Source organism: Rhinopithecus bieti, unplaced genomic scaffold, assembly GCF_001698545.2.
Source record: "Rhinopithecus bieti isolate Rb0 unplaced genomic scaffold, ASM169854v2 scaffold_6907, whole genome shotgun sequence".
Lineage (NCBI taxonomy): Eukaryota > Metazoa > Chordata > Mammalia > Primates > Cercopithecidae > Rhinopithecus > Rhinopithecus bieti.
In genome coordinates, this window is record NW_016805647.1 from 3,646,028 (window position 1) to 3,669,533 (window position 23,506).

Genomic DNA, 23,506 nt, shown 5'->3' on the forward strand with positions numbered 1-23,506 from the left:
AAAAAAAAAAAAAAAAAAAAAAAAAAAAAGAAGGCTTATACTTTCCAAAATAAAAACCAATCTAAAATTGACAATTTCACAAGAAGAACTGGTCTGAAAATTAAGACCTATGTTTGTGTACTGGCCACTTGCTGCCTACTAGCTGGTGGCCCTGGGTCAGTCACTCTACTAAGCCACTCCAGCAATGATGCATACTGAACACATTCCAAAGGGGTCTGGTGGTTTGGTAGGGAAGTCCTACACTTCACTACTTGAAGATGCAATAAATGAATGAATACAAGGAAAGGCAAAGTGACTAGAGAGAACACAAGGTTCAATAGTCTCTGTTTAAACTCATCTAAAGTTTTTATATAGTCATGCAAGAAAGGACTACGCTTAGTGCCTGAAACCTTATTACTTACACACATAGCTGGGTACCAGCTGGTCATATTTACTGGCAGGCTACTGAATAGTCTTCACTACTATAATACAAGAATGAATAACACAGCTCTACTTCCCCAACTCTGATTAATGCCAAGGTTGACGTTTGAGGGTACATCTGTCTTAAGAAGAAGCCGCTTTTCAAAGTGCCTACTGGAAAACCATGCTTCCTAAAAGACTTAGGCTTGGAAGTGGCTGCACACTGCTCTCCCTAAAGATCTGTTCACAAGGACACATTTTCAAACTGGCAGAAGAGCCACTTTTCCTTCAAAAACAAAACTATTTTCCTATTTGGTATCTAGTATAATATAATCTTTGAAACAGGAGCCAGATCATAATATAGTTGTACTATAACTAGAAAAAAATGAAGGCACAGCAACTGGTATAAACAATGAAAGTGATGGGAAGGCATGAACAGAACATTTGAAAACTTATTTCTGTGGAACAGAAAATGATACATCTTACTTCACACACATTCTTCCTCATCCTTTGAATGCTCAAACTTAAACCACCCCTGCATATATGACACCAATAAAACACAAGCAGTATTTTGTATGATGGAGAAAAAAGATCAAGTATTTAGTGAAGTATTCTAAAGCAAGGAAGGGTCTAAAAACTATAGCTCACAGGCCACATCTAGCCTACAGCCTGTTTTTAGAAACAGTTTCACTGGAAGGCATCAACCCTAATTATTTATGTATTTATTTACTTTTAGATGGAGCCTCGGTCTGTCATCCAGGCTGGAGTATAATGGCACGATCTTGGCTCACTGCAACCTCCACCTCCTGGGTTCAAGCGATTCTCCCACCTCAGCCTCCTAAGTAGCTGGAATTACAGGCACCTGCCATCACACCCAGTTACTTTTTGTATTTTTGAAGAGACAGGTTTCACCATGTTGACCAGGCTGGTCTTGAATTCCTGACCTTAGGTGATCTGCCCACCTCGGCCTCCCAAAATGCTGGGATTACAGGCGTGAGCCACCATGCCCAGCCCCTAATTAGTTTATATTGTCTATGGCTGCTCTCATGCTAAACAGTAGAGTTGAAGAGTTACAACAAAAATCATACAGCTGCAGAGCTTAAAATATCTGGACCTTTAAGGAAAAAGGTTCAGCCACATGTGGTAGCTCATGCCTCTAATCCCAGCATTCTGGGAGGCCAAGGCGGGAGGATCACTTGAACCCAGGAGTTTGAGATCAGCCTGGGCAACATAGCGAGACCCCCATCTCAACAGAAAATAAAAAATAAAAAATAAAAAATAAAAAATGAGCCAGGTATGGTGGCCCACGCCTGTAGTCCCACCTACTCAGGAGGCTGAGGCGGGAGGATTGCTTGAGCCTGGGAGGTCAAGCCTGCAGTGAGCTATGATTGCGCCACCGCCACACTCCAGCCTGAGCAGCAGAGCAAGACCCTGTCTCAAAAAAAAAAAAAAGAAAAACAGAAAAGAAAAGTTTCAGATAATATTCTGATCTTGTTTTAAAGCATTGTTAAGTGTTTTGTTTATCCCTGATTTACTGATGGGGAAACTGACACCAGAGGTTGAGAAGCTGGTCCTAGATCACACAACTGTTATTTAGCTCCCCTGCCTCCCTCAGCTGTTCATCCTCAATTAGAACTAAGCTGGGTCAGACCCCCTCTGCTGCACAGAAGAATCTGTTAGTCTCTCTGACCCTCCAGCCTAACGAGTAAATAAATCCTTATAGGAAGAATGATGAGTAACTGGTTTTTCAGGCCTTGATCCCAAAAAGGAATTGTGACATGAGCTAGAGACAGAAAGAGCGCCTGTAGCTAAGTTAAGTTGTATTCTAAAACAAAGCATCATTTTCTTACTAGGTCCTTTCTGAGATTCACAAATAGCCTCTTGCCCAGTTTCTGGCAGTAGCTTGTGTTTGTGTGTCCAGCAGAGATAAGAAGTGTAATTCTGAAGAATGTTTCGAAGATGCCAACTTATGGGCTTTAGAGTTCATAAAATACATGCCACATGCATCATCCTCAGTTGAGCCTTACTTAGCTCAGTGATATATTTATCAATATTATTGCAATTTTATAGATAAAGTTGATGGTTAGGTATCAAGTTACTTGCTCAAGATCACAATACAATAAATGATAGAGTCAAAATGCAAAAGCTCTAAAATTCTGTCTTAATTTATTATAACTTGCTCATTCCCACTTTTTGCACTGTCACTCTTTTTTCTTTCCTGTTTTATCCTTCCCCTTTGCATGTCTCTAGGCGGGTTAGCAGCACCTTTGAATACTCAGCTGTGAACAGTTGGGGGCACTAAAGCACAAGGTAAACACATAAATAAATAAAATGTATTGGACCTGGGGGTTCTTAGCTCTCTGGCGAACTGTGATCTTGAGCAAATTTCTTAACTTCTTAGAAACTTCTCTATTCATCTACAGCAACATCCCACAGGGCAATTGAAACACACAAATGGTAAAACACATGTTAGAAGGCCTCAAAAAATAGCAAGATTCATACAAATGCCAGATGGCATCATACCATCATGACTGCTCAAAGCTGGACAAGACACCAACTACTGGTCTGAAGAGTCCCAGATATGGTACCAAGCCTAAAGACCAACTAGCTTCTTTTTCTCTATAATTTAGACTACTTACTTTGTTTTTAATCTATTTCTTTAAAATCCTAGTTTCAGATGCATGGAAATACATATTAAAATAGAGAAAGATGCTCTCCTATCTCTTTTATAAACATGAAATAATTTTTAAAGCCCTTTAAACTATTAAACTTGGAACAAATGTACTAGTTCCAAAAAAGCAAAGAACTCAAGCTGAAAATGGGAATGAGCCAAATTTAAATCCCTGAGAGTGTCAGTGATCGACAGCTATACTAGGTTTTCTCTCCACACTAATCCAAAAACATTTAACAATTTTTTTAAAATTTTTACTTATTTATTTTTTATTATTTACTTATTTTGAGATGGAGTCTCCCTCCATTCCCCAGGCTGGAATGCAGTAGCATGATCTAGGCTCACTGCAAGCTCCGCCTCCCGGGATCATGCCATTCTCCTGCCTCAGCCTCCCCAGTAGCTGGGACCACAGGCGCCCACCACCACACCTGGCTAATTTTTTTGTATTTTTAGTAGAGATGGGGTTTCACCGTGTTAGCCAGGATGGTCTTGGTCTCCTGAACTCGTGATCTGTCCGCCTCGGCCTCCCAAAGTGCTGGGAGTACAGGCATGAGCCACAGCGCCCAGCCTTAAATTCTTAGAATGTATCTCCTTGGGCTGGGAATGGTGGCTCATGCCTGTAATCTCAGCACTTTGGAGGTCGAAGCAGGAGGATTGCTTGAGCCCAGGAGTTCAAGATCAGCCCGGGAAACATAGCAAGACCTTGACTCTACAAAAAAGAAAACCAAAACAAAACAAAATTAGTCTGTGTGGTGGCACACATCTGTAGCTCCTGCTACTCAGGAGGCTGGGGCAAGAGGTTCACTTGACCCGAGGAGCTGGGAGACTGCAATGAGCCATGATCGCACCACTGCACTTCAGCCTGAGCAACAGTGAGACCCTATCTCAAAAAAAGCCAAAAAAACCCCACAACCACCACCATCTCCTTGGATACCTCAGAATTCCACAAGCTAGGAGTATGTGCCTGTTTTGTCTTGTGAAAGGAATCTTGTTTAAGTTAGAGGGTAGAGGAAACCTGGAGTCCAGGCAGCTCCCCACTCAACCTGGCCCCATCGTCCAAGCAAAAGATTCTGTTTGGAGCTCTAAAGAGAGCTCCACCCACTTCCATCTATATCCAACATCCTGAAGTGAACATGAAGGAAACATGTTCTGGAAAACCGGAATTTCTCAGACTATCTCATGGATTGAAACCAATGTTTAAGGCTCTTCTGCAATAGCACTGATAAGAAGCTTGCCTTTACAGTACAACTGCAAAGAAATTAAATACTGTCTACACATTCACTCATCAGCAATGACTATTTTTTTTTCTCCCCAAGAAACCATTCCTGGCACACAGTCAAATCTATTTCTCTAATTAGCATATTCACTTGCTTCAGACTTGTGTAACATATTCTTTTTTAGGGGGCATATTATTTTTTAAGCTTAAAATTTTCATGCTCCTATTTTTTCCCCAGTTTGTCTTACATAATCATTTTGTTTCTGACACATCCTCAACGCAAACGTGCCTTGCACATAGTGGGAATTCAATACACATCTACTGAATGAAAAACACAGGCTCCTCAAGAACTTTAAAAAAGAATTTTTTTTAACAGTGTCTTGCTCTGTTGCCCAGGCTGGAGTGCAGTGGCGTGATCATGGTTCACTGAAGCCTCAACCTCCTGGGTTCAAGCGATCCTCCCCTGCTCAGCCTCCTGAGTAGCAGGGACTACAGGTGCTTGCCACCATACCTGGTTAATTTTTTAAATTTTTTGTAAAGACAGGGTCTTGCTATCTCGCCCAGGCTGTTCTCAAACTCCTGGCCTCAAGTGATCCTCTCATGTTGGCCTGCCAAAGTGCTGGAATTACAGACGTGAGCCACCATGCATGGACAAGAACTATTTTAAGACCCCAAGTATCCTTGGCCTCATTCTAGGTGCTTTTCTTTTAAACTGGCAAATGGGAAAATTCCTTAAGTACTTATGCTCAGTTGTGCAGTAACCTTTGTGCAGTAATCCAATGGAAGAGCCACAAGAGCAGGGATGGAGAAAAACTTGTTCTACTTTAGAAAATGTAGCACAAATGTAGACAATTATCTAATCATAAGCTCCACTGAAAAATGGAAGATTGTGCTGGTGAGTTAATACATCTGAAAACCAGGGGGGTGGGGGGACAGGGGAAGGCAGAAAATTGTCAATTAAAAACCTAGAGGGCGTTATAAGAATGTCAATATGAACTTGGCTGTATTCATTTGGCTGTCTGGATTCTGCTCATTCAGACACACTGAATTATTCCCTCTGCTTAGTGTCTTTTATCATTGATTTAAATGTTTAAAAGAGGAGAAGAAAGAAAGGAAAAGGACGTGAAACGAGACAAATCTTCCAAGCCAACCAAATCCTAAATCTCTTACCTTCATGTATACAGCTGTCAGGAAGTGAGGACATAAAGACCACTTCAAAGAGTGCAAAGTGACTGAGATAGTTATGCTAATCTCTTACATTTGTACATACTTTATACTTTTTAAAGTAGTTTCACATTATTTTATGGGGTTTTCACCATACACATGTAAGATAAGCAACACAGGTTCAAATATTCCCATCTGACAGATAAAGATACTTTATCCAGGTAGACTGAGGAACTTGGCAGAAGTCACCAGGATAAGTATATGCCACAGCTGAAATTAAAATCCATGTCTTCTGATTCTCAATTCTGTGCTCTTTCATTAAATCTTCTCCTTCTACTTTAGAATTGGTAACAATAGAAAACCCAAAACTTAAGAACCTACAGCTTTTCTCAGCCTGGAACACAAATCCACCAGGCCTTTTTACCTTTAGTTTTCCTGATCACTCTCCTGAAAAAAGTACTCCAAAAAAAATCAAGATACCAGATTCTTACACATTTCAAAGTAGAAAGCTTCAACAAGAAAGCTTAAGGTTTTCAAGCTTGTTAAACTGCAGTTGCATCAGAGGAGTGGGACTAGGCCATCCAGTTACCAAATAAGAGTGGAGATAGAAAGGATCAAGTTCATTTTCTGGGGGCCTGGTGATGGGAAGTCACTCAATTCTTTCACTATAATTCAGAAGAACAGCCTTAGCCCAGCCTCCTTTACTGGAGATGTTTTCATAGCTACCCACTTATATGAGGAATCACCTGGCTAAATTCTATGCAGTGTTTCAAAATTACAGCTATCGCTACATTGTGAACATGGTGATAAAGTTATCTTATTCAGCCATTCCTCCAAGAAATCAGAATTCCTTTGTTCCACCTCACTAGGGGTAAGTAAGGATTATAAATCATAGCTAGGAAATTTAAAGCAACTGATTATTTAAGAACACCACAGGCCAGGCGCGGTGGTTCACCCCTGTAATCCCAGCACTTTGGGAGGCCAAGGCGGGCAGATCACGAGGTCATGAGATCAAGACTATCTGGCCAATATGGTGAAACTCCATCTCTAGTAAATACAAAAATTATTTACTAGATAATTATGGTGGTGGGCACCTGTAGTCCCAGCTACTCAGGAGGCTGAGACAGGAGAACAGCTTGAAGCCGGGAGGCGGAGGTTGCAGTGAGCCAAGATCGCGCCACCGCACTCCAGCCAGGCAACAGAGCGAGACTCCGTCTCAAAAAGAAAAAAAATAACACAATGATTCATCTAAAAATATTGATCTCTGTGGCTCAAGATGAGAACCCAAATTTGGGAGCTGCCTCAATACATACCAGCTAATGAACACCCAATACAATTCTAACCACATATCTATTTGGAAAAAAATTCTTCAACTACTTATCTGACCTTAGTGAATTTAGGATTCATTAAAGACAATTTCCCAAAACACTAGTAGTGCTCAATTGTATCTATCTACTTGTACTATGCTTTGTTCCAAAAAGTGACTGTGTTCACCTATTTTGACAAACACTTTAAAGGTAATTCAATATGACTGTATGTTTGCTCCCTTTATGATTAGCAGTCTATAATATGAGAGTCGATGAGAACTCTGGGAAAGTTCTGTGCCTTTCAAGGGAGAAGCAAGTATAGGAAAAGGGAAGGTAGGAGGAAAAATTAGTCCCCTAAGATGGACACAGCTATAGACTGTTTTTCATATACAGTAAGAAAGTGCAGTACAAACAGCAAAAGCCTTTGTCATTAGGCTCTGCCTTCCATTTTGTCACCCTTAAAATGGGGGATGATAATCGTCTGTCCTACTTACATTAGGTAAATACCAAATAAGAGAATGAGGATGAAATCACTTCACTAACTATAAAGTACTATGCTTCATATAAACACTGCATACTATTACATTGCTTACCACCTTTAAGGGGAGCTTCACAGGCACCTGGACAATGAATTTCCAAGAGGAAAATAATCATGGAGTTCAGATTATAAATAATGAGGTAAAATGGCTGGAAATTTACCACTATTTCTCTAGTGAAAAGTTTCTTATTGCCTTTATTTTAGATTAAGGATAATTACAACATACACAGCCTAGAAACTAAATATAGGTGTCTTATATTAAAAATTCTGCTAAATCCTACAGATGAGGCTAGTCCCATTCCTGGTAATTAATTTTTGTGTGCTGCTCATTGGTGCTATAATGATCATGTGAGCTATAAATTACTTGCTCAGCAAATGCTGCCAAATTCCTACATATGTATTTTTGGTCAGCTTCATGCAGGATGTTGCCATTTGAGATTTTACAAAGCTAAAACCAGTAAGATCAAGCCCACTGCAACGCAGAAAATAAAATCTAGTCTTTGTACTGAATGGAGATGTGGTATATGTACTAATCTCAAGGAAATATTTGTACATCTTTAAAGCAAGTGAAGGTCACCAGATTCTATGGCAATATTTCTAGTCTTTTACTTATCAAGGCACACACGGAAAGTGTTAATATTAGCTTCTCGGATATTTAACCTATGAGCTGATACTGATGCCCTCATTTAGTTGAACTTGTCACAAGACCATGTATTACATATGGTGCTACAAGTACTGCAAGGAAGATGTAGGCTAACAACAAAACCTTTACCTTGTTGTATATGCCTGGATTAAGGGGAGTTACAGATATTCTCTATTTTTACTAAACTAATACTAAAAAACCGAGCAAGTAACTTTTTGGAGTAAAGAATATTAATTCATACATGGGAACTGCACACTCAGACAAGAGGAGTGTGCAACCAAAAAAAGCTAAGAGAACACTGACCTAGAGAACTCTACCATGCTCATTTCTGGATTTCTCAACTTTAGAGTCAGACCTTTTTTGTGCTTCCATCTTTGACATGTAGCACTAGTCTTTTGTCAATTCTTTCTTGATTCTCTCCTGTTTGTCCCCTAGGTTCAGCTATAATCTTTATGAGCCTAAATTCCAAATATACATTACCGATTTTGATATTTCTCCAAAGCTTCATTCACTCCTGCATATACTGAACATCTACAACCGGAAAGCTGGACATCTACAACTTGGACATCTACAACCGGAAAGCTACCCAGAAGTGAAATTCCACGTGCCCCAAATCAAATCTATCTTCTTTTCCCCAAAAACTTGCTCTTCCTGAATTTGTTTCTATCCTCCAGTCACCCAGACTTGAAACCTCAGTATCATTTCGTACTTTTTCTCTTCTCTTGTTCAGTTCTAATCAGCTGCTAAATTCTATAGTAACAGGGTCCAGCAGTGTCCATCTCCTGACCTTTCTTCATACTACCACTATCTCTGTTCAGACCTTCATCGCCTCCATGTAATAAAAATGATGATAGCTAATGCTCATTAGGGGTTACTGTGTGCCAGGTACAATTCTAAGCCCTTTATGTTACAACCTATCTTAAACCTAATAATCCTATAAAGGTTGTGAACCTAAGATGTGTAATAAATCTTATAAAAGCGCAGCTCTCATAATGCCACATCACTCTATTACCCCAGATTTCCAATGGTCACCACTGTCAAGCAGAGACTGTTCAAATTTCTTAGCCTGTCAAACAAGGCCCTTCAACATCTGACTCAACTTATTTCTGCATACATCTTTCTTTTACCACTCCTTCCTGTCCTTAACTCATCTCTTTATGCTCTAAGCAGCTGACCATTTACTGCTCTCTTTAACCCAAGATATACTTTTTGAATCATGATCTTGCTCTTTTTGCTCCCAACGCTTGGAATGCCCTTGTCCCTACCTCCCTGAGTCCACATCCAGTTAAATAGCTTCCCTTCATTCCTAAGCCAAGGTCTCCCCTCTTCTGAATTCTGTGTATTTTGCTTGTTCTTTCCGTATCAGTTTCTAATACCTGATAAACATCATCAGTCTCAGAGTAAAATTTTATTTGTATACCTTTTTAAACTCTCCACAAAAAAGACAAGCATGCATGGTGAATTGGTGAAAGGAAGTGTAAAAGCATCCAATTTTAGCATTTCCTTGAAGGTAAGAACTATATAGCTTAGATAAACAGAAGACAATTTCATTTTATCTGGATATTTTCAATCAAGCAGGTCTTCCCTTTAGTTTTCTATGTAATTGAAACTATGGAAACAGACCAAAACGGTAGTACTTCCAAGAAGAAAGGATAACCAAGTGAATTCGCGCTGCTATTTGCTGTGGTTATTTTAGTCTTCTTTCTTTGAACTAAGGAACACAAGGTCACAATGTTATGCCATTTTAAAGTTAAACATTTACTATCTTTTTTTCTTTAGTTCTTCCTCTATACTGGAATTTAACTTCATTCCTTATCCTTTGATTGCCCATTTTCACTGCAGGTTCTAGACTGTAATTTAATTTAGAATAAATACTGTAAGTAGAGAAAAACTTTTGATCAATTATTGAATAGCGGGGTCTGACTTTGGGATCCCAAAGGGAGAGACAAGAAGGTAAGATTGATAACACAAATAGAATCTGACCACGTTATAAAGAGGTGAGCCCCAATATTGAGGTAGCAGAAAGAACAGATTAAAAAGGAAACTAGCCAGGCACAGACGCTCACACCTGTAAATGCCAGTGCTTTTGAGGCTAAGGTAGAAGGATCCTTTGAGGCCAGGAGTTCGAGACCAGCCAGGGAAAATAATGAGACTCCATGTTTACAAAAAAAAATTGGTTTTTTTTGTTTGTTTGTTTTTCTTGAGACGTAGTCTCACTCTGTTGCCCAGGCTGGAGTGCAGTGGCACTATCACTGCTGCAACCTCCCGGTTCAAGCAATTCTTGTGCCTCACACTCCTGAGAAGATGGGACTAGGCTCGGCTAATTTTGGTGTTATTTTAGTAAGGGCTGGGTTTCATCATGTTGGCCAGGCTGGTCTCAAACTCCTGACCTCAAGTGATCCACCCGCCTTGGCCTCCCAAAGTGCTGGGATTACAGGCATGATCCACCACACCCAGTCAAAACTTTTTTTTTTTGAGACGGAGTCTCGCTCTGTCACCCGGGCTGGAGTGCAGTGGCCGGATCTCAGCTCACTGCAAGCTCCACCTCCCGGATTCACGCCATTCTCCTGCCTCAGCCTCCCGAGTAGCTGGGACTACAGGCGCCCGCCACCTCGCCCGGCTAGTTTTTTGTATTTTTTAGTAGAGACGGGGTTTCACCATGTTAGCCAGGATGGTCTCGATCTCCTGACCTTGTGATCCGCCCGTCTCGGCCTCCCAAAGTGCTGGGATTATAGGCTTGAGCCACCGTGCCCGGCCGCCCGGCTAATTTTTTGTATTTTTAGTAGAGATAGGATTTCACCGTGTTAGCCAGTATGGTCTTGATGTCCTGACCTCATGATCTGCCTGCCTTGGCCTCCCAAAGTGCTGGGGTTACAGGCGTGAACCATTGCGCCTGGCTCTCAAATTTTTTTTTTAATTAGCCAGGCCTAGTACCATGCATCTGTAGTCCCAGCTACTTGGAGGCTGAAGTGGGAGGACTGCTTCAGCCCAGGAGTTTGAGGTTGCAGTGATCTATGATTACACCATTACACTCTACACTCTAGCCTGGGCGACAGAGCAAGACCTTAGTCTCCAAAAAAAAGAAAGAAAACTAAACTTCTGGGAAATGCAGACATGAAGTATAGTCTATCCAGCTATGTCTATCATAATTTTCAGTCAGTATATTTTAGGACTTAAATATCACATAACTTACATCATTCAAGCCCTCACCCTTTCAATGAACTATAACTTTTGTCTAAATATATGAAGGTCATCACCTTCAGAAAAATAAAAAATGTTAAAGTATATCATGGTCTATCAAAGAATGTAAAGAACAAAAACCACTCAACCATACACAAGCACATACACACATAATACCACTTTGCTGATGGGAAAGAGTGAAGTCAGCATAGTTAAGATATTATTTTGGGTGTCTATAAACAATGATTCCTATTTCAGTCTTCTCAAATGCTTAAAATGACCCTGGAATCTGTGTTTATTAAATACAGGTTAGCTTGTAGACTCACTTTAAGAGCCAGGTACAAACTTTTTTGGGAATCAGCTTGTTCTTGAAATGTAGTAACAAAAAACGAAAACAATAAACACGAACTGGCATGCAGGTCATGTGTTTGTATACCCTAACTTCTTCATAATGCATAACAGTAACCCGGCTCTCTGGAATACCTCACAGGTGAGCACCATTAGCTTCCTAGCTGGTTCTCAGCTTTCTGAATAAGCAACTGGCTGAGGCAAGGTATCTTCAGATCCCAAAGGGACACTAAATCTGCTGCAGCAGACTTTCTAACCAACACACTTCAGGTAAAGACTTCTGAACCTCTTCCATGGCCCATTTTCTCTCTGTTCCTTCTATAGCCAAACAGCAAACCTATACAGAAGTGCCAAAAGGAAAAGAAACATGAAAAATAAAAAGTGAAAACAACCTAGAGGAATAAAAGAAACGTGCAACAAATTGAGTGGGAGTCAAATCTCCAAACTTGTACAGGCCTGTTCCTAAAAAGCTGAAAGACTTGGATTAGGGCACCTGAACTTACTGGGCCTCAATTTCCCCACTTTACAATAAGGGAACTAGACTAGATCTCTAAGTGATTCCTATCAGCCTAATTTAGACGTATTCAAACTCTGTATGCATATATTATCAGTAATAAGAACAGGCAAAAATCATTCCATTCATGAAGATAGCCATGTTCAGCTTTTATACATTTTTTGGGTTACTGAAGCCCCCACAAAAGTATTTAGCTTCTTTAAGAAGGAGACCTCATCTTGTTTTAAAACAAAAGCCCAAAGTGACCACAGTTGCTGTTTTTAAACCTACACATCCCTGGAACTGGAATTTTATTTGGTAAAGTCAGTATCAATTTTGCCAAACCTCATTCTGTCTGAATATGATTCTTTCAAAGCACAGATAGGAAGCAGACACCAATGCTGACTGACCATAGGCCTGAGAGGAAGTGACTTAATAGGACAGGAAATCAAACATCACAAAATATCAACCCCACCCCGGGGGGGAAAAAAAGGAAGTCCTAAAAATAGATGACACTGGGCATATAGACTAGATTAAAAAGAAATCCCCATGAGTTTCCACCAATTATGTTAGAAAGGTATCTCATAGTAGGTAGTAACTGCGTGAAATTTATGTTAGATTTTTGATAAGCGATCAATTATTTCTTTTTTTAAAAGTGTTCATCCCACAATTGGGCACAGTGGCTCACACCTGTAATCCCAGCACTTTGGGAGGCCAAGGCAACAGGATCACTTGAGCCCAGGAGTGTGAGATCAGCCTGGGCAGCAAATCAAGATCCCGTCTCTATTAAAAAAAAAAAAAAAATTAGTTGGGCACAGTGGCACATGCCTGTAGTACCAGCTACTCAGGAGGCTGAGGTAGGAGGATTGCTTGAGCCCAGGAGGTGGAGGCTGCAGTGAGTCATGATCATGCCACGGCTCTCCAGCCTGGCACACTAGCCTGGGCAACAGAGCAAGACCCTGTCTGGGGAAAAAAAAAAAAAAAAAAGGCATTCATCCCAACATTTATTTGCTTACTATACATACTGCAGGCTATAACTACCTCCCATGCTTGAAAACTGACATGATAATCACAAAGCAAACAAAAAAAAATGGTTCCAGTTTACTTTATAAATATTTGGTATACAAACTAAAAATGTAACTCCTGCTTGGTAAACATATGCAACCATTACAACTTACCTGCATTATAATGCAAATCTCATAATGCAAACTGAACAGGCTTCCAGATTTTATTCTGAGAGGGTCCTAAATCTAACAAGAGTTTTTTAAAAATCAGCATACCCGTTTCATCTTATTCTGAGAGGGTCTTAAATTTTGACAAAGGGGTTAAAATTCTTTCACAGGAATCTTGATGAGTAAAGGATGGTCTCAAAGTATGCATTAAATAAATAGGGTCATGTCAGCATAAACAGGAATATGCAGGTGAAGGCAGTTTAAAAAGAAATGTGTCAGGTTAACTCCTTTTTAAAAATGTTAAAATACTGGCATTTCTTTCTTTGATGCCACACCTATCTTCATAAAGGTTTCATCCCCCAAATAGTCTGGATTAGTAACAACTAATATTATGTAGCTCTTTACAATTTGCAAAGTACTTTGACACACATGATCTCATTCAAGACTCACCACTAAATAAGACACTATTTTTAGGTCCCATTTTTACATGTGAGGAAGCTAACACTAAATGGCTGACTTGCCCAAACTACAAAGCTGGTGATAAAGGTGACTGGGGCTTGGACACAGATCTCTTGCCTTTAAATGGTCTGTACCATACTGCCTCAAACATTGTGATCAGAGTAAATAAATGTTCACATCTCTAGACCCTGTCTAAGCTTCCCCCACTTACACACACAGCCACCCATGGTCCAAATTACAGTTAGCTCTCTAGAAGGTCTTCGCTCTTTCTGGAAGCAAAGTTTTCTTCATTTGTCTAGTAAACATCTATCTGGCTAAAGTGTTAAACACCATTTGACATACACTAGAAAATAACTTAGTCATCAAAGGTTTGCACAGGCATGCCCATGTGCATTTTTCCAGGTAGTGGGTCAGATTCTCAAAGAGTCTATGATCCAAAAATGGTGAAGAACCTCGGCGAGAGGCAGTGACTGGGCGTCTTTCCAAGAAGCCAAATCCACCAAGTTCTCAAGTTTATGGTTTACCTCATACTGTACCACACCTTCACTTCTGTCTCCCCTGCTACAGGCCTTCTCGTAGGGCCAACAGGGTCAAGACAGTACCTACAACTGTTTTTAAAATCATATATAACACCTGAAACAACCGATAACATATAAATAATCAATGACTTTAAAAAAATAAATTTAAATCAAAGTAAGTACCTCTTAAAATGTAATCCTTAACACATACTTCTTTATCTTAGGACTTAAATTCCCAGAAGGAACATTTTCTTATTATAAGCATTTCAATTCCCCAAAACTTTCACAAATACAACTACTCTGAACTCCTAAAATACTATTCCTTCACTAAGAACCCTCTAGATTACAAAGAAGACAAGGTAGCATGCAAGGAATTCTGAATCTGTTAGGCAGTTCACTCAGCTATCATACCAAAAGAATTTAGAATTTTTTGCTGGGGGGAGGGAAGTAAAACGAGTAGGAGAGAGAATGCAGCCCTATTGTCTTATTCCCTGAAAACTCCTGATTTGAATCTATAGCATATTCCTACTAACCACTCGACTTGAATATCAGAAGCACAGTCTCTTTTCATCTTAACTAGAGCTTTTCAGTCCAAATCTGTATAAACAAACTTTGTCCTTCAATCTTTCAACTCGCCGGCAGTTTTTCAAGGTCACTTTTGCAAGCAACGACAGAGGCCTGCATCTAGAACTTTGACTTGCTGTATCATTCCAACTCCGAGAGCCCCAAATCTAAATCCTATCAGTCCTCTCAGGTAAATCCTTTATTACAGGGGAAGCTAGGGAAGGCAAATCAACACCCTTGAAACTTCTCCTCTAATAGGGCCTGCTCCTTTTCCCTACCCAGAGACTAAGTGCTGCTGGCTCACGGCTCCACACTGAGTCTGCTGCAGAAATGTTGCAATGACCTTCATTCCGTATTTGCAAATAAAAAGAAAACAAAGAATTGAATTTTAAAATCAGGTGTATTATAGATCTTAGTACGTGGGATTGAAGATTTCACTGTTCATAATAACTGGTCGGTTACTGATTAGCAACCTACGTTAGCTTTGTATAGAGAAAAATACATATATATCAAGGGCAAAAGATAGGGTGCCTATACTCTTAACTTTCCTATGCACAAACTGCAGGATTTTAAAGATTTAATATGGAAAAATGAAAAGCACTTTGCTCATATCATTTCAAAGAACTAAATCACCACCTGACAAAATGTGTGAAATCTATGGAAAAAGATTTGCTCTTGTCACTGTCAATATAAGTGAAGATGTTTCTAACCAGCATTCTACGCTAAAATGTGCATTAAAAACAAAGACTGTTACTACATTAATTAGTACTTATTAGAATCTAGAGGTAGACAGGTAAATCAAGAAAGTTACGGGAAAATTTCACACTGGCATGTGGGCCTTCACCATTAGAACCTGCAGCAGTGCAAATCATATTTTCACACAAATTTCTAACAGCAACAGTGTCGCTTCCTATATCTGAAAACACAGATGTCAACAAAGTGCGTGGAAACAGAAAAACTCTCACAACAACTCAGCTTATTCCATAGGAAAGCTTCAGTGCACTTGAACAAAGGAAAATTATTTGGAAAACAGTTAAGTTTACCCAATGCAAAGAGAAAAGTGTTTTGCTTCTGTGTGCCCCTGAAAAATGATTAGCCTTTCTCCATGTACCTGATCTTGTCGATAGCCAACTAGGAAAGAAATCCTAGTTGAAGGACATGCAAAATCTAAACACAGCAAGGTATTCTAGGTGCACCAAAAGGTATGCATGGAATGTAAAGTGGCCATTTTCTGAACAGTGCAACTTGTCTACACTCTCTGAAGCTAAACAGTTTCTATCATTTCAACACAAAACAAAGAATTAAACTTACCGGGAACTGCATTAATTTTACATGTAGTTATTTATACCTCCTCGGACTGGGAGAATTTAAGTCACTCCTATCCCTCCCCCCCAAAGGACGGAGGAAACAAAAGGCAGCAGGAGATGCAGAAACCTGAGTCTGGAATGTCCACTCCAGTGAAAGCCCGAACAGCTGTCCTCCCACCCCCCAACAAACTATTCGCCATTTTTCTTTGTCTTTCAGCTGACCCCTGCCTCAGTGAAAAACTCCGAGGCTCCAATGAAGCCCTGCAGCCTCCTTCCACTTTGTCAAAGGCATTCAATCTAGCATGCTATTTGACACCAAACCTTGCCTCCACAGTGATCCCATTGGCTGAACTGCTTTATTGGCTAAGAACACAAAGCCACGATTGGCTGTTCACGTCATCAGTTACCTCTTTTGTACACTTCCTGTTTTAAAGTTACCTTGAGAAGCAGAACAGGGGTCAGATTCAGACTACAAACTATGGGGAACTCTAAGGCGTGGAAATGCCTGGCAAATGCACATAGCAGTTGCACTAGGGAATCATGTGTTTCTAAAACAGAATACTGAAAATTTAGAATTGTTCTTAAAAACAAGCCAAAGGGCTGTCACTGTTCCCACCCACGGGATTTCTTATTGGCTGTCAGAGTTCCATTTAAAAAATTTACGGTAATTTAACTGCTGCTGATTGGCCATCAAAGATGTCTGTAAGACACTGCTACGGTATCCTATGGTAATAGACCAGAGAAGCAATGTGCACAAGGTCGGAAAGTTGTGACCATCTTCAGTTTTCTGCTGAGCATTAAAAGAAGAAAAACAAAACTGGGTAGGGCTAGTGCAAAGAAAATGCAGCTTCTTTAACACTAACAGAGTGATGCCAATGGCCATACAATAGTTTGCAAGATTTCTAAAAGACATCTGTCATTATGTTAGTAGCACTTTAAAGGCACAGATTGGTATCAAGGCAAAGCACTTTATTTGAAAACACAAACTAATTTAAATAGAAAAATTTTAAGGTAATGTATGAAGTTAGTGGCAGAGACAGTGGCATTTCTAGAACGTCAACCAGGAACCTAAGAAGGAAATACAATGATAAAGGTGGGGGGGGAGGATGACAAAAAAGCTAGAACATCAGTGAATACAATCATCCCCTGGTATCCATGGGAGACTGGTTCCAGGATACTCCCCAGCCAACCCTCTCATGGATACCAAAATCCTTCGGTGCTCATGTCCCTAACATAAAACGGTACAGTATTTGCATAAAACACTTGCACATTCCCATGTATACTTTTTTTTAAGAGATGGTGTCTCACTATGATGCTAGGCTGCAATGCAGTGGCTATTTAGGCATAATCAGGGCACTACCACCTCAAACTCCTGGGCTCAAGCAATCTTCCCACCGCAGCTACCAAAGTGAGTGAAACTACAGGTGCATGTCACCTTGCCCAGCTTCCTGTATACTTTAAATCATCACTAGGTTACGTATAATACCTAACAAAATGTAAATGCTATACATGTAGTGGTTATACTGTATTGTTTAGGGAATAATGACAAGGAAAAAAGTCTGCATATGTTCTATACAGACACAATTTTTAAAAATATTTTTGACCCATGGTTGGCTGAATGCTTAGATGCGGAGGGTTGATGACATATTATTAAAAGCACATTATAATTTGATGGATTAACTAATTTATTTAAGGCAGCCACAGAGTTTGACATCACAGAGGATAAAAATCATTCTTTTTTTTTTTTTTTTTTTTGAGATAGGGTCTGGCTCTGTCACCCAAGCTGGGGTGTTGCTGGGGTGCAGAGACGCGATCTCGGCTTACTGCAGCCTCCGCCTCCTGGGCTCAAGCGATCTTCCCACCTTGGCCTCCTGAGTAGCTAGGACTACAGGTGTGTGCTACCACGCCTAGCTAAATTTTTATATTTCTTTTCTTTTTTCAATTTTTTTTAATTGGTAGAGATGGGGTCTCGCCATGTTGCCCAGGCTGGTCTCGAACTTCTGGGCTGAAGGGAGTCTCCTGCCCCTGCCTCCTGAAGTGCTGGGATTACAGGCGTGAGCCACTGTGCCTGGATGAGGACACATTTTTTCTCACTTTTTCTTTCTTTCTTTTTTTTTTTGAGATGGAGTCTCACTCTGTTGCCTAGGCTGGAGGTCAGTGGCACGATCTTGACTCACTGCAACCTCCACCTCCTGGGTTCAAGTGACCTACTTAGTAGCTGAGACTACAGGTACCCACCACCATGCCCAGCTAATTTTTGTATTTTTAGTGGAGATAGGGTTTGACCATGTTGGCCAGGCTGGTCTTGAACTCCTGACCTCAAGAGATCCACCTGCCTTGGCTTCCCAAAGTGCTGGGATTACAGGAGTGAGCCACTGCACCCCAGCCTTCTATCTTTTTTTTTTTTTTTTTTTTGAGACAGAGTCTCCCTCTGTCACCTAGGCTAGAGTACAGCGGTGTGATCTCAGCTCACTGCAACCTCTGCCTCCTGGGTTCAAGCAATTCTCATGTCTCAGCCTCTCAAGTAGCTGGGATTACAGGCGCCCACTACCACACCTGACTAATTTTTGCAGTTTTAGTAGAGATAGGGTTTCACCATGTGGGCCAGGCTGATTTCGAACTCCTGACCTAGCATGATCCACCCACCTTGGTCTCCCAAAGTGCTGGGATTACAGGCATGAGCCACCGCGCCTGGCCCCATATTTTTAAGAATAAGCACAACAGAGTTGATCTCAGAAAAGATATTACAAGTATTCTTACTTATCTCACTGTGGTTATTGAAAACATTCCAGGGTGCCAAAGGCTACCAGTGGTAGTCAAAGATTTTCTTACGGATTTTGGACCAATTGCTTAGGTTTTTTAAGAGGCAGCTCCTAATGTGGTGAAAATCAAATTAGCATTTTGTTTTTGTTTTTGTTTTTTTAAGCAAAACATTCAAATACAAACATCTCACCATTCATCACCTGAGGCCTTTAACAATCACCTTAGATCTGCTTCCTCCCACCAAAGCTAAATATCCTAGGACTGAAAAACACAGTTGTTTTGCTAGGTAGATGAGATCTTTTCTAGAAATTCCTCACTTGCCCATACATAAGAACTCATCCTTGACATGTGCAGAGATTCAGCAGGGACCCAAAATAGGAGCAAGGTGGTCTGCCCTATCACTTTGCCGTATTAACTTCTCTACATACATTCCACTCATTTCCCATGATGAAATGAAATGATTTCTGAACAACTACTAGTGCCAGGTTCTGTGCTAAGTATATTACAGACTTTACCCCTCTAATTCTCACTACAATACCCTTTTACCAGTGAGAAAGAGTGAGGTTCAAAGAAGTTAAAAAACTGGACCCTAGCCATACATCTAGATTCAAACTCGGGTCCCACCTAGAGTGCTACTCTTTCCACTGCACCACACTGCTTACCAAGACATGGAACACCTCAAGCACATCCAAGGAAATTCTTAGGTGCCATATATATGTATAGATAGCATAAACCATTATCCAACTTCAACAAACTTAAAAACTAAAAATCTGGGCCAGGCATGGTGGCTCACGCCTGTAATCCCAGCATTTTGGGAGGCCAAGGAAGAAGAATCACTTGAGCTCAGGCATTTCAGACCAGTCTGAGTAACATAGTGAGACCCCATCTCTACAAAAAATACAAAAATTAGCTAGATGTGGTGGCACACGCCTGTGATCCCACTTACTCTGGAAGCTGAGACCAGAGGATCACTCGACCCAAGAGGTCAAGGTTGCAATCAGCTGTGATCGTCCCACTGCACTCCAGCCTGGGTGACAGAGACAGACTATCTCAGGTAAGTAAATAAATAAATAAATATTAAAATGTAAAATCTGACTACCGTTAAATTTGATCTGCCAGTTAGAGACCTAGCCAATGGTATGACCAAATAGCACCCTGTAAGTTGTTATAAAGTTTACTACTAAATTATTAGGAACATTTAACCAGTAACAAACCACATTTATAAGGGCATGAAACAACTAGGTAAATCATTAACAAGAGTACATCGTTAAAATTTAAAGGGGTTGTGAGACAACTTCACAATGGCATCCACATCGTTTGGTTATGATAACAGGATGTGTTATAGGTACCGTAATTCTTTTCTCAAAAGTTTAGATTACAGATGCCGAATAGCTACTCCCATCCTGGGAAGCGAAGGCAGAAGGCCAACAGGACTTATCTGTACTGGAGCTTCTCTTAGCCCCAGAACACCTGAGGGCCCGTCAGCTGACAAGGCAAAGCAGCTCATCTGAAGGGTGGGGGTAGGGAGCAGAAGAATAGGGAGAACGTGTTCACAACCTCGCTGATTACTACTTAGTGCCAGCATGGCAAAACAACTAAGCACTTGGAAGTCAGGCGGTGTTAGTTTCAAGTTCTGACTCTACTTACTAATTATATGACACTGAACTAACCCTGAGCCTCAGTTTCCTTATCTATAATGTATAGATACCACCATGTATACCAGAGAGCCACTATAAGGATTAAATAAGGTAATATATGTAAAGCATATGTACTATGCCTGAATAAGCACTGAAAAAATGCAAAGTATTAAATGTCATCCAATTCAACTTCCTTGATGTATAGAAGGTTAAGGTTCAGAAAGGGAGAAGACCTGCTTAAGGCCCTGAAGCCACTTCAAAGAAATACCTCTCTTCTATCTCTAGCATACTCTGCAGCCCTGCAGAAAGCAATTCCTTAGCCATAAAGGACAGTATGGGAAGACTACCAGGTGCCATAAAATTCTCCACTTTTTAGGCTGGAAACCCAGGCTTTTCACCATTAATCCCAGCGAACGTCTGATCACTGTTTCAAAAGCTGGCCCTTTGACTCTGCTTTGGATATACCAGATTAAACCAATCATGACCTTTAACACCCTATGAAGGTCTTCAGCATAGTTTTTATTACTTCTTGGCAGTTTGCAAGGAAAATACTTCAAGTCCTACTTCTCATCAACACTTACCTTAGAATTCAAGCCACAGTAAGAAGAGAACCCAAATTATTCTTGAATTTCCATTTGGCAGCTGAATTCATTCACTTACTATAGCTTTCTCTTCTACCTGACATTACTGTGGACTGAGAATCTAACAGAATCTCTAGGATTTCAGCTAACATTCTTCCCTGGTCTTGGATCTCAGCAGCCAATTGCATCTTCTTACCCTAAAAAACACTCAAATGAGGCCGGGCACTGTGGTTCACGCCTGTAATCCCAGCACTTTGGGAGGCTGAGGGGGGCAGATCATGAGGTCAGGAGATCGAGACCATCCTGGCTAACACGGTGAAACCCTGTCTCTACTAAAAATACAAAAAATTAGCTGGGCATGGTGGCACATGCCTGTACTCCCGGGAGTACAGCTACCCGGGAGGCTGAGGCAGGGGAATCGCTTGAACCTGGGAGGTGGAGCTTGCAGTGAGCCGAGATCGCGCCACTGCACTCCAGCCTGGGCAACAGAGCGAGACTCTGTCTCAACAACAACAACAACAAAAAACACTCAAATCACTATGAGACAAAACCAGTAGCTCTGGTTACACCGTTGAAGCTTCAATACTCTCAAAGAAGGCAAAGTGAGAATTGATGCTCTTGGTTGGGAGAATGATTTTTGAATCATAGCTACCTGCTTACTAGCTGCACATTGGCCAAGATACTTGACTATTTCTGAGCTCACTTCCTCATGTGTAAAATGGAGGAAATAACACCAACTCATAGGAGTGTTGAGGCTTAAATAACTGAAAGCACTCAACACATCTGGAATGTGGTAGGTGCCCAATTAATATCTAAATATACACTTGATTATATAGCAGGTACACATATTATAACTATTTTTTAATATGCCTCTATTACCAGAAAAGGGCTTCTTGAAAGCAGCAAGTGTCTTATTTTTATCTACATATATCCCCAAAGCATAAAGATATAAATCAAATCCGATTTTAGCCACAGTGTCAGTAACAACAGGGAGTAACAGGGATTGAGGAAAACTGCCAAGTGTGTGTCCCATCTAAAGGAGTGACTGCTACACAGCTCCAAATGAAGAAGGCCATGTAGGAAATCTGGTTAACTGCAATAAGAGCTTCACACTCTTTTTTTTTTTTTTTTTTTGAGAAAGGTTAGTTGCCCGGGTCGGGGGGGGAGGGCATTGTTAACACCACCTGCAACCTTGACCTCCTGGGCTCAAGTGATCCTCCTACCTTAGCCTTCTGCATAACTAGGACCACAGGCATACGCTACCACACCCAGCCAATTTTTAAATTTTTTTTATAGAGATAGGGTCTCCCCATATTGCCCAGGCTGGTTTCAAACTCCTGGGCTCAAGTGATCCTCCCACCTCAACCTCCCAAAATGCTGGGATTATATGTGTGAGCCACTGCACCCAGCCCAGATTCTTTAAGAAGTAAAAGACAGACTGTTTTAATGTCAAAGCTTTCTATTTCAAGTTTCAGTTCAAGTTTAAAAAAAAAACAAAACAAAACAAAACAAAACAAAAAACATAGGCCAGGCGTGGCGGCTCATGCCGGTAATCCCAGCACTTCGGGAAGCTGAGGTGGATGGATCACCTGAGGTCAGGAGTTCAAGACCAGCCTGGCCAACGTGGTGAAACCCCATTTCTACTAAAAATACAAAAATTAGCTGGGCGTGGTGGTGCATGCCTGTAATTCCAGCTACTCAGGAGGCTGGGGCAGGAGAATCACTTGAATCTGGGAGGTGGAGGATGCAGTGAGCTGAGATTATGCCACTGCACTCCAGCCTGGGCAACAGAGTGAGACTCCATCTCAAAAAACATTATAAGAAAATTGAAGAAAATTGAGGACTGCCAGATTATAATTTCTGACCCATTATCTTTCACTTAACTTGCTCCTGAACAACTAGTAGCTATTTCTCAAATCCAATCCACCTTCAAGTTTTAACAAACAAACAAAACTATGTTCACACATCTTCAAAATAATCTGATAAAAGTTCTGAAGATAGGCCAGGTACAGTGGTTCATACCTGTAATCCCAACGATTTGGGAGGCCAAGGTGGGTGGATAACAAGGTCAGGGGATCCAGATCATCCTGGCTAACACAGTGAAACCCCATCTCTACTAAAAATACAAAAAATTAGCAGGCTTGGTGGCACACACCTGTAGTCCCAGCTACTTGGGAGGCTGAGGCAGGAGAATTGCTTGAACCCAGGAGGTGGAGGTTGCACTGAGATTGCGCCACTGCACTCCAGCCTGGGTGACAGAGCAAGACTCCCCCTCAAAAAAAAAAAGAGGTTCTGAAGATAATCCCCAAAAAGGCCCAGAAACATTCTGAGCAATGACCACATCATTAGAATAAAGGAACATGGCACTGGTGCTCAGTAAATGGTTACTCAGCGAATGAAGGAATGGACCTTAAGGAGATGACAAATTCTGAATTACTTGTTTTTTGAAAATAGGTTATATTCTCCAAAGCATAAATTAAGACCAATAGATGGGAAATTATTCTGCAAGGACTCACTTCAACTCTTAGAGCTGTCCAAAGATGACG

At 40.8% G+C, this 23,506-nt stretch overlaps 1 protein-coding gene across 4 annotated transcripts in view; it reads right to left on the reverse strand.

Annotated features, from left to right (window-relative positions):
- Positions 1-23,506, reverse strand: part of NFYC (nuclear transcription factor Y subunit gamma) — an 83,242-nt gene that overhangs the window by 49,097 nt on the left and 10,639 nt on the right. Inside the window, exon 1 of one of the 4 annotated variants that reach the window (XM_017873272.1) lies at positions 15,984-16,268. The exons of the other annotated variants lie outside the window; for them this stretch is intronic. The gene's annotated coding sequence lies outside the window, so the exon portion shown is untranslated. Of the gene's footprint in view, positions 1-15,983; positions 16,269-23,506 lie in introns of those variants that run through there. 4 annotated transcript variants of the gene reach the window in all.